At 43.7% G+C, this 20,965-nt stretch overlaps 1 long non-coding RNA gene and 1 pseudogene across 4 annotated transcripts in view; one reads left to right on the forward strand and one right to left on the reverse strand.

The window, feature by feature from the left end:
- Positions 1–19,002: 19,002 nt before the first annotated feature.
- Positions 19,003–20,965, forward strand: part of LOC112664145 (uncharacterized) — a 66,338-nt gene continuing 64,375 nt past the window's right edge. For 2 of the 4 annotated variants that reach the window (XR_007403104.1, XR_007403105.1), the window contains exon 1: positions 19,004–19,230. This is a non-coding gene — a long non-coding RNA (uncharacterized LOC112664145). Of the gene's footprint in view, positions 19,231–20,965 lie in introns of all 4 variants that reach the window. The other 2 variants (XR_007403106.1, XR_007403103.1) reach the window with 2 other exon arrangements.
- Positions 19,036–19,901, reverse strand: LOC112664144 (pre-mRNA-splicing regulator WTAP-like; annotated as a pseudogene).

Consider the following 20,965-nt stretch of genomic DNA (forward strand, 5'->3'; position numbering starts at 1 on the left):
GAGGAGAACCTCGTTCTTTGTCACAGCAGGTTGCTTTGGGCTGTGTGCATGCCTTGTCCCAGGGGGTGTTTAAGAAAAGGCTGGACATTGGGGCGCCTGGGTGGCTCAGTCCGTTAAGTGTCTGACTCTTGGTTTTGGCTCACGTGATGATCTCAGGGTTGTGAGATTGAGCCCCATGTCAGGCTCTGTGTAGGGTGTGGAGTCTGCTTCAGATTCTCTCTCCCTCTCCCTTTGCCTCTCCCCACCCCTCAAAGTAAATCAATTAAAAAAGAGGCTAGACATTGCTTTGGCCAGGCTGTGGTACCAGGAATCTCAGCCTATAGGGACTTTGGACTAGATAATCTTTAAGACCCCCTGCTCAGAGTCTGTGTCTTGAAAACAGAGCCCCAACTGGGCAGGACAGTCCTAATGCTCCCTTCTCAGGGAGGTGAAGAGCCACAGTGTGGGGAGCCTCAGGGTGGATGGGGGGTCCAGCCACCAGCCCAAAGAACTCTGCTAAGGGACATTCCTTCATCAGAAGCAACTTCAATATTATGGTACTGTGACCATCTGTCAGTGACGACCTGAACCAGCCGCAGGCAAGTACTATTGCAAGAAAGCTCCAGAACAGCAGGAATTGGAACTGGAGGTTATAAGGAGAGGGGTCGGGGGTTACAGGACAACAAGACAAACTGAAACAAATCCAGAGAGTAGGCTGGTGGGCAGGGCCACGGAGGCGGCAGGGGTGGTGATGCGGCACAAGTTGCAGGGCGGTGTATGGTGCCAGGTGTTCCAACAGCAGCACAGGAGGAGGCCTGGAACAGAGAAGCCCCTGCGGCCAAGACGGGGGCAGATAGTTGGCTGTTACTGTTCTGGGTCCTATGGGTCTGGCTCTTGCACCTCTCATGGCCATGCAATCCAGCAAAGCACGCTCCCTGAGCTCCCACGAGAGCTCACTTGTCTTTATAGCCAAGCCCACCCAGGGAAACAAGCCTCGTACTTGAAGCAACTGAGTAAGATCCTCTTTCTTGAAACTCAAGGCATTGAGGAAAAGTCCTAAGGAGGCAAGGCAGTGACCTCTTGGGTTTTGAAAAGGGTTTCTGCTGTGGCACAGCTAATGACAGGCTTTGGCTCAGCACCAGACCTGGGCATATCCCCATGTGGTTAGACAATCTTCTCCCCCCAGACCCGTCACCCACTCCCTACGGCTGACACTCTGGGAGCCAGCACTTCCAATTTTTCTTGTGCATCTGCTTCTCTCCCATCACGGGCCCAGGGAGCCGTGGAATGAGAATGCAGTGCCTGGTGGGGAGGGCCTGCCAGGTAGACAGAGTACTAGATGCTTCAGCCAGAAGGAGTTTGAGCGCGAATCGAATGCGGCCTCCCTCTGCAAAAGTGAGAGGGTATCTGAGGTGAGAAAGCAGCCTCTGAATCCTCTAATCAATCATGACCTGTTCTCTAAATCCTTGCCGCAGGAGCCAACAGCCCAGGGAGCCTGAGGCTGCAGAGGGAGCCTGGTGACCTCTCCCAAGGGCCCCCATGCCTTGGCCAAATCTCCTCTGTCTGTAAGATGGCTGCAGTGTCATCATGAAGATTCATTAGAGTCTTCCTGATGAAGCCTGTCTTGACTCCTACCCTTCAAGCAAGAAGGATCACTCCCCCCTTGTCACTGCAGTGAAACACTTGACAGATGGGCCCCACAGAGCCCTGCAGTGCGTGCCGGTCACCCACAGCCACTTCCGCTCTGACTGCTCCTTGCCCATGCTCTTGTTATTCTGATTTTTTGGATGTTATTTTTTTTCACATTTCCCTTGAGGGGCAGCGGTCTCATCTTCCTTCTGTATCCTCAACACAGAGCCTGGTGCCTGTCATGGAAGGCAGACTCAATAAAGGTCTGATAAATGAATGACCTTCAAATAGAATAACCAAATTTAAGCTCCATAAACAGCTTGATCAGCCCTATATTCATCCCCAATGTCTGTTTCTGGACCGCCCCCCATGCTCCCCACAAGAATGTCTCCACTTTGAAACACTATGTGTTTTTTTGTTTGTTTGTTTGTTTTTTAATTCATGAGAGACAGAGAGAGAGAGAGACAGAGACAGAGACATAGGCAGAGGGAGGAGCAGGCTCCTTGTGGGGAGCCTGATGTGGGACTCGATCCCAGGACCCCGGGATCATGACCTGAACCAAAGGCAGACGCTCAACCACTGAGCCACCCATGTGCCCAAAACACTATGTACATTTATACACTTAGTTTCCCATTAACTGAGCTCCTCGGTTCTTGTCCACTCCAACAACTGGCTCTGGGCCCCTGGGGACAGGGCCATGTCACCATGCTCTCCTAGTAAGGCTTCAAAAGGATATGGTTAGAAGAGGGGTCCTCATCTTCAGAGTTTTGTTAGGACATAAATATTACAAATGTAGACCAGAAGGCCACTAAGTCGTGTCCAACCCAATAGAGAGGGGGATGCTGGTGCCAAGGTGTCATCTATAGGGACGATGGTTATAAAAGCACATTCTTTGTACCTGTGAGACCAGCATGAGTCTTGGATCCACCGTGTACTGTTAGTGTGACTGTGGACCGGGTCTGAAACCCTCTAAAGCTGCAGTGGCTTCATCTTGTGCAAGCACGCAGGCAGCATAGACCTACGGCAGCATAAGCTCCAAATAAACACCGGCAGCTATGGATTGTGACTTTCCATCAGTGTATAGACACAGGGCTCAAAGAGATTTTACCCATCACCAAGGTTTTGAGCTCTTCAGCACCTGGTCAAAGGTGCTTTGAGAACTAGTTAGGGAAGCAGTGAGAAATAGATGAGAAGACACACCTCACTTTGGCCAGAATTGCTCTGCATGCCTCTGCTTGGTTGAACATTTATGGCAATTTTAAGGGAAAGGAGAAAGGAAGAGCTTTTGCTGCCAAAATTAATCCAAACTGCAGACGAGCGCCAAAATCTGCTCTTCCACATCCTAGCCAAATGATGGCCCTGCCTTTTCTTAAACACTTAAATTCTTTCTGTGAGGCCCCAGACTAATTTGCTTAGTAATGTTCATCCTCTTTAGCATAGTCAGAAGCTCAAACAAATGGCCAACAAAGTTTTATTGCCTTGTAGAAGTCCCACCAGACCTACTTTAATGAAAAGAGCACTATGCAAACTTAATTGAAGCATAGTACTCTCGCAATAGTGACACAATTTTCACGGAAAACAGTTGTCCTCCGTAGGTTACAAATGTCTCCCAGCCATCTTGGCCACACTCTGAAATTTGCTGAGCAAATCCTTTTAGTTATGGTGAGTGTAAAAAGGGTTTTCGGCCTAGACCCTTGTGCAAATTACCACACATTCAGAATCAATGGAGTTTGCAAGAATAAGATTTTGGTGTTTCCATAATGATGTTTTTCCATCCTGTGGCTCTGTTGACTTTTGAAAGCATTTTGATAGCTGATGTCTTACTTAGCCGCCCCTCTGAGTTGAGATGAGAATGAAAGCAAATTCTATATTTGGTATGCTCTGTAAACAGCAAAGCTCTGAAAATGTTTGCAATTACTAAGTTATTAGACTCTAGGTCTCCCGGCTCTGACTCACCGCCTGGCTTGTCTCTTTAGGCCTCACAGCCTCTCTTGCTCCAAAAGGATGGAAGCTGGCCCCAGTGAACACTGCCTAGCCATACTTGGAAAACTGTCCTAGACATCTGGATGGCATTGTGTCTTCCAGGAAGGGCCAAGGAGGACCAGGAGCTCGCAGATGCTAATGCAGGTGGGTACATAAATGGCTCATGGGTCGGGATGTGTTCAGAACTGTCCAGGAGGGGTAGCTGAAGAATCTGACATTCACGGGAGAATCTGACCCTTGCTTGACAACTGTAACTGCTCTTTGTCCTGCCTGCTGTCCTCACCCATTGTCGGGTTCAGGTTCATACCCATCTTTCAAGCCAAGGCCAACCAGCTCTAATGCCACCTGCTTCAGGAACCTGTTCTAAGCATCTCAAGTCCAAGTCATCCTTCCTCCTGTGAAAATTCTATGCTCTTTGCCCCACTCCCCTGACCTTTTTTCCATATCACCTTGTGTTACTGCTGGGAAACAAGGCATTCCTTTCCTGACAGTTTATTTATTTTTTTAAAGATTTATTTATTTATTTATTCATAAGAGAGAGAGAAAGAGAGAGAGAGAGAGAGAGGCGGAGACACAGGAGGAGGGAGAAGCAGGCTCCATGCTGGGAGCCTGACGTGGGACTCGATCCTGGGACTCCAGGATCGCACCCTGGGCCAAAGGCAGGTGCTAAACTGCTGAGCCACCCAGGGATCCCCTTTTCCTGACAGTTTACAAGCACCCTGAGAGTGAGGCTCGTGCCATTCTACCCCACACAGTGCACTATAGCCAGAGCAGGTTGTGGCAGACCATTGTCCCAATAACCCCTTCTCCTATTCTTCCTGGGAGTAAATCTTGGCTGAGTATGTGGCTGCCTAACCAGCTAGAGCTACATTCCCTGATTCCTTTGCAGTTAGGCTTGGCCATAGGTGGTTTTTGTCAAATGGGTACGAGCAGAAGTGAGGTGAGGTTCCACTTCACATTCCTAACCATGGAGTAACTTGCCTCTTTGTGCTTCTCCCTTCCCACGATGTAGAAAAGAACTATACCCTCAGGATGGCAGAGCAACAAGATGGAAGGAAACTGAGTCCCTAGCAAACCCTCATCCCCTTCCCCCCACCCCACCCGCTGGACAGCTCATTCCAGACACTTAATGAGAGACAACTAAATCACAATTTTTCTTAAGCTATTCTATTTTGAGATCCCTTTATTAAAATTGCTTTGCCTAATCACTAATCAGCATACAGGTGCTCTACACAATTTTTGTGTATGTGAATGAATGGCTGCATGGATAAACAAAAGAATAAATAAAAATGAATGCACGAATAAGTAAATGGCCTGGTGCCAAGTGCAGTTCTGCTTGAAATAACACCTGTTGAAGTTTCCTAATGGTGTCTGACTTTCCTGATCGAGAAAGAGCCAGGAAAGAGTTTGGGGAAGAGAGGGAGGACCTATGCTTCTAAAGGTGGGTCCCTAGGAAGTCTAGTGATGGCCATGCTACTGATCTACTTTTTGTGCAGGAATCAAGCTGCTCCCCAGGGACCTGCTATCAGAAAACTCAAAAAGGACTTTCTACTATCAGGAGTTATTGAAATAGCTTCAGCTGGCAGTGTGCAAGGGCAGTATCAGATGACAATAAAGGACGTTCAATCAATCTATCCTTCTTGTGACAAGGTTTTTTAGGAAATTCAAAGTATTTTTGTCTACTATGGGGCAAACTGCCTCTGTAAGGTGAAATCGCATCATACGATGAAGAACAAATATGTATGTGCTCCGCATTCCTCACAGGACTAATAGTAAGAATTAAATGAAATCATGTGTGCAAAAGTACTGGGGCGGGGGAGGGGGGTGGGGTGGGTAGTGCCTGGGTGGCACATGTGGTTGAGTGTGGGACTCCTGGTTTCTGCTTGGGTGGTGGGCTCAAGCTCCTAGTCAGGCTAGCACTGAGTGTGGAGTCTGCTTAAGACTCTCCCTCTCCCTTTGCCCCTCCTGCCTGGGCGCTCAGTCTCTCACTCTCTCTCTTTCTCTAAAATAAATAAATAAATAAATAAATAAATAAATAAATAAATAAATAGATAAATAAATAAAAAGTGCTCTGTAAGCTCTTAAGCTGGGCGCTCAGTCTCTCACTCTCTCTCTTTCTCTAAAATAAATAAATAAATACATACATACATACATACATACAAAGTGCTCTGTAAGCTCTTAAGCCCAGTAATGGGTGGCTCTTGTTTTATCTGCCTGGCAGCTTCCTCCCATTATCTATCCTGTGATTCTGACTGCTGATCATAGCCCTTCCACCTGGGCCAAAGGAGTGAGAAAGTGACCCAGGTCTAGCCACAGTGATTGGTCCAAGGGTGAACACATGACCCATGCCAAGCCAAAGTTCTTCCCTAGGAAGAGCTTGTCCCTTTGTTTTATTGGGTTACTAGCTGGAATGAAGGCTGCCTGGAATTCTTCACAGCGCTGGGTTCTGAACAGAGGAAGCAGAATTCAGAGGTGGAGAGGGAGGCTCTGACCTGTTGTTTCTGAGAGCAGCTTCACTTCTGTCTTCCAGAATCAAAGGAACAAATTATATTTGTCACATGAAAAAAAATTCCTTTATTCCCCCCATAAGCCTGTGTGAGTTGGGCATTTTTCACCTGAAATCAAACTAATCCTAATAAAATACTATCTACAAGTAATATATTATCCAAGAGATTCATTGAAATGGATTTTGAGAGCTTATTTAGAGGTTGTAACCAGTGACAATGCCACTTAGGACTCTAACCAAGAGTGGCTGCCTTGCATCTGGAAGAGCCATCCTTTTTGATCAACCATGTGGCTTTTTTTTTAAATATTTTTATTTTTTTAAATTTTTTATTTATTTATGATAGTCACAGAGAGAGAGAGAGAGAGAGGCAGAGACATAGGCAGAGGGAGAAGCAGGCTCCATGCACCAGGAGCCCGACGTGGGATTCGATCCCGGGTCTCCAGGATAGCACCCTGGGCCAAAGGCAGGCGCCAAACCGCTGCGCCACCCAGGGATCCCAACCATGTGGCTTTTAAGAAGATATATCCTGATTGGTGAAGGTGGAAGAGGACCCCAACCAGCTGGTGACTCCAGTCTGGCCCACCTTGGTGATCACTGCAATGATAGCTTTGCTTGAATATTTCCAAGGATGGGAGTATCACCTTCCCACAAGAGAGACCACCCTATTGCTGTACATCTCTGGTTCTTAGAAATAAAATGAATTCTGGTCCTTTCAGATTTTCCTGTGTCTCTTTTTCACTCTCTGAAGCTTCACAGGATGTCAACCTACCCCCAACAACCTATACTCCCACCCCTCCTAAGTGAATGGCTCTTCAGGTATGTGAAAATAGGTAACATATGCCCCTGAGTCTTTTCTTCTCTGGACTAAAAAGCAATTTTGCTCATGTGACAAGCCTATGGGGTTAAACTCATCATCACCCAAGTGACTTGTCTCACTGGGTGCCCACCAATGAGGCATATCTCTCTTTGACCATGATATCCAGAACCACGTTCATAATTGCAGCCAGGTTCTGGCAGTGCAGAACATACCAGAATGGTGATCTGGATCTGGACCCGCACATTCTAGAAATGCAACCTAAATTTATGTCCTTTTAAAAACTTCTTCTCAGACTGTTGACTCATATTGAGCTTAAAATAAACTAGAACCACTAAATCTTCTCTTCAAAGAAGTGATTTAACCTATCTTTTACTTTTGTGGATTATTTTCTGAAACCAACTAAAAGAAGCTACACAGATTCTGATTTATTCATTGCGATTCATCATTTCATATTTTTTAAAAAAACAATGAATGTGTAAACCAATGTATTCTACATTGCTTAGGGTTGTCATTTGCAAATTAAACTTGCCTCTTTGGCTTTATTCAAATCCTTGGTTAAAATGTTGACTAGGATTGGGCCAAGGGCAAATAAACCTCTCTTCAGAAGGCCAAGGATTTTTTTTTCTGTGTAAGAACCTTCAGCCAACTATGAATCCACCCACGGATATACTGTCCAACCCACCTTTCTCCATCTGGTCTCCATCATGAGAGATTTTTTCAAACTCCTGAGCTGACCTAATTAACACATTAATGATATTGTCCCTTAGCATTGGAGAAAGGCCTAGACCAACAGACATGGGGGGATTCATTTTGTGGAAGCAGTGAGAGGGGCAGCAGAATGGGCCCTGCAGAGGGAAGATCAGACTTACAAAGAGACCCTGAATGCTTCAGAGTTGGGAAGCTTTTGAAGGGAGATTGGAGGAAATTAGAACACAAGGGTGTCCCATTCACCGTTTGTCCAGGCAGGTCTCATCAGAAATACATACTAGATCTAACCACTCAGCACACAATTATCTAGTCCTTCATAGTGCTGATACACTCTGGTGTGAGCATAGTGCTCAAAGACGGCTGCCAGAACCAGAATCAACATACCTCCCTGAGAGGATTTCAGGCACATCTTAAGACTCTCTCCTAAGCTCTAGAGCCTGTGAACTTGGGTAGATGAGAAATAGTGCTAAACATCCTTAAAAGCTGGGGTGTGGGGCTCAGCTGCTTGAGACTCTGTCTCCCTCTCCATCTGCCCCTCCTGCCTGGGCACTCTGCTCTCTCTCTGACTCTCTCTCTTTCTCTAAGATAGATAGATAGATAGATGATAGATAGATAGATAAATTTTTAAAGTGCTCTGTAAACTCTTAAGCCCAGTAATGGATGGTTCTTGTCTAGGGACTCACTGGGTAGTACTCTGAGAGATTGTTGAGCCCAGAGTATCTGGCTAGGCCCTCCATGGGGACTTCATATCACTGGAATTTGGATTGATGATTTGGGTGTTCATAATTTTCATGTGGAATATTTGTGAAAAGATAGCATCTCAGAATTCTATTCATTTCATAGCCACACCGTAACAAATTACCCCAAACGAGATGACTTAGAACAGTAGAAATTTCTTCTCTCACTGTCTTGAGGCAGAAGTCTGAAAATATGGTGTTAGCAGGGCCACGCTTCCTTTTGAGGCCCTGGGACAGAATCCTTCCCATACCTCTCTCCTAGCTCCTGGTGACTATAGACAATCCTTGGCATTCCTTGGCTTGTAGTCATATCATTCCCATCTCCGCCTCTGTCTTCATGTCACCTTCTCCTCTTGGTGTCTTCTCATCCTCTGTCTCAAATTTCTCTCTGCCTTTCCATTATAAGAATCTTGGTCAGCTGACTTAGGGCTCACTGAATGATCCAGGATGATCTCGTGTCAAGATTCTCTTGAAGACAATTAAATCCGTATATATCCTTTTTCCAAATCAGGTAGCACTCACAAGTTCTAGGGATTGGGATGTAGACATATTTTGGGGGGGTTATTATTCAACCAATTGTAAGAATCCACCTCAATTTTTCTTTTGATGGTAACAAATCACTCTCTCGACCAAGAGCGGTGATTTTCCTGCCAGAAGTCATCAAGAGTTGCAATTGGAAATGAGCAGTATATGTACTACCACCTATGGATGGAAACATAGCACAATGTTTGCTGGAATCTGGAGAAAGAACACACACATACACACAGGAAACATTTTATTTTAAGCCTCCAACATCAAACACAATCTTACTCTCTATTACCAACTAAAGGAACTATAAGTACAATTTGGGTACGTGTGTGTGTATTATGTGTTTTAAAAAGGTCATTTGATTTTTATTATTTATCCATTATTATTTATTTTTGTTGCTTTTGCTTTTATCTAATTGTATGATGCCTACCCCTTGTTTATCCTCAGATCATTAGTTGCACTCTGGTGCCTAGCTGTTCCCACACCAACCCTGGATCTTTGGTGGCCAGCAAAGAAATGATTCAGGGACCTCTTCCTCCTGTGGCTAAACTGGACTCTGCCCCATTCCTACTAGCTGCTCTTACCTATTACTGTAATTCCCCAGTGACTGCTGCTGGACAGGCTAGCACTTGAGGACCCTCAAGAGGAGATCAGGGAGCATGATAGTAATAGTTGCACAGGGTCATGGCCTGAACAGTTATGAGCTTAACTCATTCATTTGAGTAGATGTCTCTGAGCGCCTGTCCTATGCAAAGTACCATTCTAGGTCCTAGGGGATGGGAGCAGGTAAAGATGGTCCCTGCCTCAAAGCACTTAGAGCAATTTCATTACATCCTGTCTTGCAGACTAAGAGATTGAATCCAAAGCAAGGAAGAAAAAGCCATGTCACATAGAACACTGTAAATATCTCACTCTTTTGGTTCTTTACAAGCAGCATTCACACACATCATCTCGTTAGAATTAATACCATCACTCTGGTGAGGTTGGTAGCCTCTGAGAGTTTTCAGAGGAATAAGCAGAGATGCAGGCGGTGCATCATTTGCCTCAGGTTCCCTGATGGTGGGTGGCAGGGCTAGAGTCTGAGTCTAGGAGCTCTTTTCACTCCTCTGTGAAAGTTTGTCTTTTCTCCTGTCTCGATTTCTGGGCCACTGTTAGTCTTCCTCCCTTCTCTCCATGGTGCTCCTGGGGCCCCCATGGCCTTCGCAGTTCCCTCTGCCTTCCCACTCTGAGATTCCTGGGGCTCCTTCATATCTTTATCCAGGAGCTTCGCAGTTCTCTAGTCTGATAAGTTATGCTAATGGGTAAAAATAGGTCAAACACAGCAAATTTCCAATCCTATTTTAAGCTTCAGGGAGAAGAAGCTCTAATGGAAAATGAATACGAAGACTGTTTAATGGACCTGCTGGCTGAGGATAAACTACTTTCAGCATCATGCAAACATTTATCCAGCACTTATCATCTTGGAGCAAATAAGCTAGGAAGTGCATGGAGGGTCTGATGCAGTTGCTTCCCCAGGGCCATGACACAGAAACCTTGGAGTTGGGAGCCAGCTGGAGCTCTGTGTGAGTCCCTCCTGTGAGATACTGGGCAAGCAATATGCTCTTTGAGCTTAGTATTCTGTGAAATAGAGGTAAAAATATCTACTCACGAGGTTCTCATCAGAATTTGATGGGCTAGAGTAGATAGACGTGCCTTACAGGTGTTAGGAGTTTAAATGTTTAATATGTTGGTTCCCTGCCCTCTCAGAGAGCTTACATTCCAGTGGGGTCCATAATGTCATTACCATGAATTGAGTAGAGATTAACTACACTCCAACAGTTTCACCCTTCCTGAACCCTGCAAAAGAGATACATACTCTGGAGAGGTGGTGAAAGGACAGAACATAGGTGAGAAGATGGAGCACAGGTAAGAGGGCATGGTACAGATGGGAAAATGTGGGAAAGAAGATAGAGGACAGCTGAGAGGGCAGGTGAGGTACATGGGTGAGAGTAGAGTGGGGAAGGCAAGGGCACAAGTCTATGGCCCAGCGTGCAGGGTTTAGGTTCTGGGAGCTCCAGGCATTCCTTATGTTGGGCAACGTAACTCCACTCTGCCTCTGTCTTGGTCTCTGTCACTGGTTCCATCTGCATTTCTCTTAGACTTGGGCCCCACTCTAAATTCAGGATGATCTCATCTCGATATCCTTAAGTTAATTACATCTGCAAAGGCCCTTTACCAATGCCTAATGAGTGCCCCAGATCTTATTCTTAAAGCTCACTGAAGCCTGCTAAGGGAATGTAAAATGGCACAACCACTATGGCGGTTTCTTAAAAAGTTAAACATATGTCTGCCATTTAATCTAGCCATTCCATTTCTATGAATTTACCTAAGAGAAAAGAAACCAGATGTCCACATAAAGAGTTGTGCACAATGTTCACAGCAGCTTTATTTGTAATAGTCAAAAATTGGAAACAACCCAGATGTCCAACAGGCGAATGGATAAACATATTGTACTATATCCATACAATGGAATCCTACTCAGCAATCAAAAAGAATGAACTACATAGCAACATGCATGAATCTTAAAATAATTATGCTGGATGAAAGAAGCAAGAATAAAAAGAAAATAATATACCATATGATTCTATTTAATAAAACTCTGGAAATGCAAATGGATCTATAGTGACAGAAAGCAGATCAATGGGTCCTTGGGGATGGAAGAGACTGGAGGAAGGGGGCAGAGATACTACAAAAGGACATAAGGAGGGGCAACTGGGTGGCTCCATGGTTGAGCATCATCCTTTGGCTCAGGGCATGATCCCAGGGTCCTGGGATTGAGTCCTGAATTGGGATCCCCACAGGGAGGCTGCTTCTCCCTCTGCCTATGTCTCTGTCTCTCTCTGTGTATCTCTCATGAATAAATAAATAAATAAAATATAAAAAAAAAACCACAAGGAAACATTTGGGGATGATGGCTACTATGTTCACTCCATTGTTCATGGTGATATTTATGCATGTGTTAAAACTAAATCCATTATATAATTTAAATATCTGCAGTTTATGGTATATTATACCCCCAAAAAACAATTTTTAAAAAACCCACTACAGAATTTTTAACAAAAGTAAAGACACGGCCAGATTTTCAAAGGTCTTCCAAGTGTACAGAAATGGAGAAGACACCAGACATAGGAAAACAACCTAAGGCATAATTATGTATATAGTTAGGGAAGAGAGGAAGTGCTGATTCATTCAATTTAATTGCTATGTCTATTCCATTGTGGAAATATACCATAATCTATCCATTTGCCCATTGAAGGATATTTAGATCGTTTCCAATTGTTTATTATTACAAAAATGCTTTAATGAATAGTATGCCAGGTTTCTCCAAGTACTCACATGTGATAATGTCTCTAATGAAATACCTACAGGTGCAATTACTGAATCAGAGTACAAGTGCCTTCAAGTTTACTAAGTTTTGCCAAATTGCTCTCTCCAAAGTCATCGCAAAAATATGCACTCCTGTCAGCATTTTTTAATGAAAGTTCCCATTGTTCCACATTCTCAACACTTGGCATTATCAAAATGTTAAAATTTTTATGCGTGTACAATGGTATCTAATTTTTCTAATTTGCATTTCCAAGAGTTATTGGCGAGCCTGTGCATCTTATTACTCTTGGCCACTGAGGCTTTCTCCTCTTCGAATTCTATGTGTATCTTTTGTTTGTTTTTCTAGTGGGCCACTTGTCCTATTTTATTGACGTAGTTCATCTTATATTCTTGTATCTTAATCCTGTACACTGTATGCTTTGCAAAAACCTCCCAGTCTGTAGCTTATCTTTTCACTTTGTTATATGGTGTCCTTTGTTACATGATGCATTTGTGTCCTGATGCTCCTGTAACAAATTACCACGATCTTAGTGGCTTAACATAACAAATTTATTATCTTATAAGGTCAGAAGGTCAGAAATGGGTTTTGCTTAGCTAAAATCAATGTGTAGGCAGGGCTGTATTCCTTCTTCAGGCTCTAGGGGAGAAATTAGTTTCCTTGCCTTTTCTGGCTTCTAGCACCCATTTCTTGGCTTGGACCCCCCTTCCTCTATCTTCCAAGCAACCACAAAGTATCTTCAAATCTGTCCCTCATTTTGACATTCTTATGACCCTCTTGCAAGGACCATGGATCAGCTTAGTTTATTAAATAGTTCACTTTCCCTATAATCTGCTATGCCATCTTTCCTGTATAGCAAGCTATCAGAAATGCATGAGTTTGTTTTTGGGCTCTCTATTCTCTTCTTTCAATTATTTATTCCTTTGCTTCTCAAAAGTATAGTCTGAGGACCAGCAGCATCAGCACCACCTGGTAGCCTGTTCAGAATGCAGAATCTCAAGCTGCATCCTGTATTTTCTCAGTTAGGGCCTGCGGTTAATAAGATCCCCCAGGGGGCACCAGGGTGGCTCAGCGGTTGACTGCTTTGGCTCAGGGTGTGATCCCCGGGGTCCTGGGATCAGCTCCCACATGTTGCTCCCTGCAGGGAGCCTCCTTCTCCCTCTGCCTGTCTCTCTTCTCTCTCTCTCTCTCTCTCTCTCTCTCTGTGTCTCTCACGAATAAATAAAATCTTTAAAAAACAAAAACAAGATCCCCCAGGAGATTCCTATGAGCAGTAAAGTTTAAGAAGCCTTAATCTACTCAATGCTTTGGAATCTTATGTCGTGTCAAGCATTGATATCTGGTAACTCGAGTTCCATTTTTTGTTCTTCATTAAGTTCAATTAATGGTTTGGGGAGGATTGGAAATTTTACAATAATCACAGTTCATGAACTTGCCATATTTAACCTAATTAATTTAACTTAACTTGGGGCTTCTTTTAAGTCTTTCGGTAAACTTCGGTCATTTTCTCCATAGAGGTTTTGTATACTCTTTTTGAAGCCCAAAGTCGTTTTTTTTTTTTTAAGATTTTATTTATTTATTCATGAGAGACACACACACATAGAGACAGAGACACAGGCAGAGGGAGAAGCAGGCTCCATGTGGGGAGCCCGACGTGGGACTCGATCCAGGGTCTCCAGGATCACGCCCCGGACTGAAGGCGGTGCTTAACCGCTGAGCCATCCGGGCTGCTCCAAAGTCGGGTTTTTGTCCACACCAGGGCTACTCTGAGCCTCTCGCTGGGCAGGGTGTGTCTGTACTGCAGTTACTCTCTGTGTTCGAGACCCTGGGGTAGAGCCAAGGCTGTACCTGCCCTTAGTGGACTGGTTCCCACTGGGCACGCGAGGAGAGGGAAGGGGAAGCTCATGCGCAGCAGCTCTTGTTCCTCATCAGTTGTCAGGGTTGCTGGAGCAGGTGTTCAGCTCTCTTCGGACCATGGGCTCCCTCACCAGTTAAGTACTCCCAATACCTGTTTAGAAAATTTGGCACGCTCAGCGGTTGTTCCAGGCACATTTGCGGGACAGTGTGCAGAGCAAGACTGTGCAGACAAACATGTCCTGGTTGCACTTGCCAACAGAGAGAAGAGAGCTGGGTTCTTCAACCATGCATCTTGCTTCTCAGGTGTGGCTTCTGCCATTGGTTCTCCCCCCCCCCCACCTCCCCACCTCCTCACCCTGCCCCCAGCACCCTGAAATGACAGGGAAAAAAAGCCACTCGGTTCCAGAAAATTTGGAGGCAAATGGAGGCTCCAAGTACCCTACTCAGGACCCTGACGTGGGAAGCATAGGAGCAGATCCAGTATTTATATACGTAATTTGCAGAGTCCTGGTCAGTTTCCAGACTGGCTGAATTTTTGATGTCCATACCGGTGTGGTACCCAATGTGCAGCTGGAACAAGCAGGATACAAAGTCCTTAAAAAAGCTGGGCTCACCCGATGCTCTAGCAGTTCCTAGGCTCGCTCTGGGGATAGCCTTGAAAACCCTCTCTGCAGGCCACTCTATGTATCAGGCTCTTTTCTGATGCCAAGGGATGAAGCCCCATTCAAAGTCCAAGGTCACAACACAGTTTTGAGAGGGATAGAATCGAGCACTCACAATATAGATACATCAAGGAGACAGAGGGAGGGGATAAAGGAATCTGGTCCCGGAGGAGAGTTCTGCACCTGTTGGCTGCAGCTCCAAGTCATCAGAGCTGCAGAAGTACTCTACCATGATTGTGAGGGCACCACAGAAACTAACAATGGTGGATTGCCATGTGATTGGTAAGGGAACCATGTGTCAGCTCCCCCACCTGCTGGGCTCTCTGTGTCCCTGTCTCTTTCCCCCAGCCACAGTGCTGGTCCCTCCCCTGTTCATAGCCGGCCTGGCTCCAGGTCCTCCTCCAAGTTAGTGGCACCTCCTTCCCACTCAGCCACTTGAGCAAACTCCAGACACCTCCTCTCCTGACTTCTGCAATTATGGCAAGGACCATTAGGCTCCCAGCAGGACTATTTTTAGAGACCCTGTGTCTGTCATGGAGACTTTTTTCCCTGTGTGAAGATATCCCTCCCTCCATCTGCAGCCACCACCACCATCCCTGCCCCCCATTAACCACCTCTCCTCTCTCCCTGACCCAGGAGGGGCCTTGGTCCACTCAGCGCTCTGCCCCCATTGCTTGAGCCCAGTGGGAGCAAGAGGAGGGATGCTGGCTTGAAGGAGATGCTTGCACTCTGCACAGCCATAGCTCCTTAATTAAAAGTGCACTGCTGGTTTATGAAAAGAAAGAAGAAGAAGAAGAAGAAGAAGAAGAAGAAGAAGAAGAAGAAGAAGAAGAAGAAGAAGGAGGAGGAGGAGGAGGAGGAGGAGGAGGAGGAGGAGGAGGAGGAGGAGGAGGAGGAGGAGGAGGAGGAGGAGAGGAGGAGGGAGGGGGAAGGAGGGGGAGGGGGAGGAGGGGGAGGGGGAGGAGAAGGAGAAGGAGAAGGAGAAGGAGAAGGAGAAGGAGAAGGAGAAGGAGAAGGAGAAGAAGGAGAAGGAGAAGGAGAAGGAGAAGGAGAAGGAGAAGGAGAAGGAGAAGGAAGAAGCCAAGAGTGAAGACAGAGGAGCCTGGTGACCAGAGCTTCAGTAGCAAAGCAAGTCCAGAAGGGGTGAGAGTTCCTTGCTAGCAACTTTCTGTACAGAATTTGAGCTGGAATGTGGCTTGCAGAGATGCCACTTGAAACATGGCTAAGCTTAGCAAATCTACTTGAAGGTGCCTGGATTTCTATGTATGGACTATACATCTTGGGATAGGAGGCAACTATTAACCTGGAATGTGGGAAGAGAGCTACTGGGATTTCAATCTGACAAAGAGCAGTGGACTCCACAGGGCAAATACTTAGAAGTGCAGGGGGCAGGGCGAATAATGGGCTGGGTAGGTTCCGGCATCCTGAAGCATTGCTCCTGGTTTGATCCATGTGGATCTTTAGTACTCACCATTCTTGTGTGTGCTCTCTTTATTTTGAAACCAGGTGGTGTTGCATATGTTATTAGGACTTTCTGTGATACTTGCAATATATGTTTGAGAAGAAAGGGAAAGTATGCCTTCTGACCTCATTAAAAAAAAAAAGAAGTAAAAATCGTAATTTTAATTTCAGTTATCTAACATACAGTATTATGTTAGTGTCAGGTGTATGATATAGTGATTCAACAATTCCATACATCATCAGGGCTCATCATGACAAATGCACCCCTTAAACCCCATCACCTACTTAATGCACCCCTGTACTCCCCTCCTCTCTGATAACCATCAGTTCTCAATCATTAAGAATCTGTTCCTTGATTTGTTTCTCTTTTTCCCCTTTGTTTTGTTTCTTAAATTTCACATATGAGTGAAATCACTCTAACTTATTTTACTTAACATTATATTCTTTAGATCCATCTTTGTTATTGCAAATGGCAAGATTTCATTTTTATGGCTGAATAATATTTCTTTGTGTGTGTGTATATATATAAATGTATATGTGTATATATATATGTATATATCTAAACAAAGCAGCAGAAGCATACACCCACCCACACACACACACACACACGCCACATACCACATCTTTATCCATTCTTCAATCGGTAGACACTTGGGCTGCTTCCATATCTTGGTGATTCTAAATAACGCTGCTATAAACATAGGGGTTCATGTATCCCTTTGAATTCGTATTTTTGCATTCTTTGGGTAAATACCCAGTTGTGTGATTGCTGGATCACAGTTCTATTCTTAACTTTGTGAGGCACCTCCATACCGTTTTCACCAGGGGCCGCATCAGTTTGCATTCCCACTAAGAGTGCGTGAGCGTTCTTTTTTCTCCACGTAGTCGCTAACACCTTTTTTTTTTCTTTGTCTTTGATCGTAGCCATTCTGACAGGTGTGAGGTATTATGTCATTGTAGTTTTGATTTATATTTCCCTGATGGTAAGTGATGATGAGCATCTTTGCATGTGTCTTTTGATATCTGTATTTTTTCTTTGAAGAAATGTCTGTTCATGTCTTCTGCCTGTTATGTAATTGGATTATTTGCTTTTTGGGTGTTGAGTTTTATAAGCTCTTTATATGTTTTGGATACTAGCCCTTTACTGGATATGTTCTTTGCAGATATCTTCTCCCATTCTATAGGCTGCCTTTTAGTTTTGTTGATTGTTTCCTTTGTTGTGCAGAAGCTTTTTATTTTGATGTAGTCCCTCCCAATAGTTTATTTTTGCTTTTATTTCCCTTGCCTCAGGAGACATAGCTAGAAAAAGTTGCTATGGCCCATGTCAAAGAGGTTACTGCCTGTGTTCTTATCTAGGATTTTTATGGTTTCATGGCTCACATTTAGGTCTTTAATCCATTTTGAATTTATTTTTGGGTATGGTGTAACAAAGTGGTCCAGTTTCTTTCCTTTGCATGTTGCCGTCCAGTTTTCCCAACACCGTTTGTTGAAGAGACTGTCTTTTTCTCATCGAATATTCTCTGCTGCTTTATCAAAGGTTAATTGACCATATAGTTGTAGATTTATTTCTGGGCTTTATATTCTATTCTGTGTATCTGTGTGTCTATTTTTGTTCCATCACCATACTGTTTTGATTACTACAGCTTTGTAATATAGCTTGAAGTCCAGAATTATGATGCCTTCAGTTTTGCTCTTCTTTTCAAGATTGCTTTGGCTATTCGGGATCTTTTGTAGTTTCATACAAATTTTAGGATTGCTTGTTGTAAATTCTGTGAAAAATGCTGTTGGTATTTTGATAGGGATAGCATTAAATCTGTAGATTAACTTAGGTAGTATAGACATTTTAACAATATCTGTTCTTCTAAGCCATGAGCATGGGGTGTCTTTCCATTTCTTTTTTTTTTTTTTTTTTGTCTTTCCATTTCTTTGTGTTATCTTCAGTTTCTTACATCAGCATTTTATAGTTTTCAGAGTACAGGTCTCTCACTTTTTTGGTTAGGCTTATTCCTTGGTATCTTATTTTTGGTGCAGTTATAAATGGGGTTATGGTCTTAATTTCTCTTTCTATTGCTTCATTATTGGTATATAGAAATGCAACAGGTTTCTTTTTTTCTTTTTCTTTTTTTTTTTACTTCAAGGCACATTTAATTTAATATCGAGAGTGCGATACAAAAGGCCCAAATACAATGAAGGAAACACATTCCCCCATTAACACCAACGACAATGCGCTTTCAACTTGTGCCTGTTGAATGGAATGGGGATTTAATTTTACTACTGAAAAATATAACACAGTGAGTCTCATCACAGCCAATATCCTTATACAATCTAGTAGTGAAATGAATGTTTATAATGCTTCAAACAGTTTTAACCTGAAGTTTGATACCACACCTTTATGTTTGTTTGTACAGTCCTCAGTAAGATTATCTACAGCATTAGCAACCATTCAAAGAACAAACCATTGATTAAAACCACATTGATTTAAGGCTCAATCAAGTAATATAGATCCCCAACTAAACGGTTAAACATATGAACTACTTGTCCTGACATCTATTATTTGATTCTCTCGTGACTATTAAATTGGTTATTTGCAAATAAACCCTTTAAGGGCAAAATTCACCTCATTTGAGTTTTGACCCAGAAGTTCAACAACAATCACGAAGTCCACAGTCTTATTGGCAAACTTGAGATACAGTGTCTCTAAGTCACTGTGCTCAAGGTTAAGAGTGATGCATTTTACTGGAATTTTACACGTTCAATTCATGATTTTAAATCTCTAGGTTTTCATTCCTCCAAACTGTCTGAAGACACAGTGCGCCACAGACTTAAGACTTCTGTTTCTCCCTCTATTTTCTTTAAACAGAAACATTTCTCAAGTGTCTACATATTCTAGAAGGGGAATTTTTCGAAGGTGGCCACTTCTGTGGAATAGTCCAACGCCATCAGGCCTCTGAAGCAAGGGGAGGGGGAAGAAAAAAAAGCTGAAACACAAGGTTCATCTGGTAAGTTTTACATTAACCATTACCAGCTGGATAGTATAAGAATGTGGCTCTTTTTTTTTTTTTTTTTTTTTTTTTTTTTTTTGCTCAGAAAGTCTGAGTCTTGGTGTGGAAACAAGTACTTGGCTGTCCCACCACAGCTTTCTCGTAGTGGGACTGTCAGGGAAGTCTTGACTGGGGAGTATGATTTGTTTACCTATCAGGCATAAACTTCCAGGCACCCAGTTCATTTTGGGCTTGTTCCAGTTTGTCTTTAGTCTGTTCCAGTTCACCTTTCATTTTTAGGAAAAACAAGTTGATCGTGGGTCTACCATTGTTGATCTCAGTTGGGCAACGCTAGGCTGCTGGACTTGCTTGAGGTACTGGATTTGAGTAGTACACTCTTGCATCTCTTGCTCCTTGGTTGCTAGTCGCACTACAAGGATGTTTTCCCTGCGGGCAGACTCTTGTTGCTTTAGTTTTTCTTCAGACTCCCTTAACCCAGTTACATCATTAGAATTAAGATCTGTGTACTTGCCCCCCAAGGCTTGGACATATGCTTCATATTGTTTCCACCTTAGAATGAACTCATCTCGTGCCATGACTTTGAAGTTTGTTTCACTCAGTCGAACCTTTTTGGGAAGAGGTTCCTCGTTGGTCATCTTGAATCCTCTCCAGACGGAGGTTGCGCCGGCGCCACCCAGTCACATAGGCCGAGGCTCCACTGCCCGCTGGCACCCCAGGCCGCACTACCCTGGCCCCCGCGCTCCTCCCGCAACAGGTTTCTATGCACTGATCTTGTATCCTGCAACTTTACTGAATTGGTTTATCAGTTCTAGCAGGTTTTGGGTGGAGTCTTTAGGGTTTACCTAGTATCATGTCATCTGCAAATGACATGCAAACCGTGAAAGATTGACATCTTCCTTGCTGATTTGGATGCCCTTTATTTCTTTTTATTGTCTGATTGCTGAGACTAGGACTTCCAGTACTGTGTTGCATAACAGTGGTGAGAGTGGACATCCCTGTCTTGTTCCTGACCAGAGAGGAAAAGCTCTCAGTTTTTCCCTATTGAGGATGATATTAACTATGGGTCTTTTGTATATGTCCTCTATGATGTTGAGGTATGTTTGCTATACCCTTACTTTGTTGAGGGTTTTTTTTTTTTTTTTTAATCACGAACAGACATTATACTTTGTCAAATGCTTTTTCCGTGTCTACTGAAATGATCATATGGTTCTTATCTTTTCTCTTATTGATGTGATGTATCATGTTGATTGATTTGTGAATATTGAACTACCCTTGATACCCAGGAATAAATCCCACTTGCTCATGGTGAATGATTTTTTTTAATGTATTGTTACATTCGGTTTGTTAGTATTTTGTTGAGGATTTTTGCATCCATTTTCACCAGGGATATTGGCCTGTAGTTCTCTTTTTGTGGTGTCTTTAACTGGTTTTGGTACCAAGGAGAGCTGGCCTAGTAGAATGAATGGTAACTTTTCCTTTCTCTTCTATTTTTTGGAATAGTTGGAGAAGAATAGGTATTAACCTTCTTTAAATATTTGGTAGAATTTGCCTGTGAAGCCATCTGGTCCTGGACTTGTTTGTTGGGAGTTAAGATTATTGATTCAATTTTTTGGTGGTTATCAGTCTGTTCAAGTTTTCTATTTCTTCCTGCCTCAGTTTTAGTAGTTTATATGTTTATAGAAAAATTTCCATTTCTTTCAGGCTGTCGAAGTTGTTTGCATTTGTTTTTTCA

This window comes from Canis lupus, chromosome 17 (genome assembly GCF_003254725.2).
Source record: "Canis lupus dingo isolate Sandy chromosome 17, ASM325472v2, whole genome shotgun sequence".
NCBI lineage: Eukaryota > Metazoa > Chordata > Mammalia > Carnivora > Canidae > Canis > Canis lupus.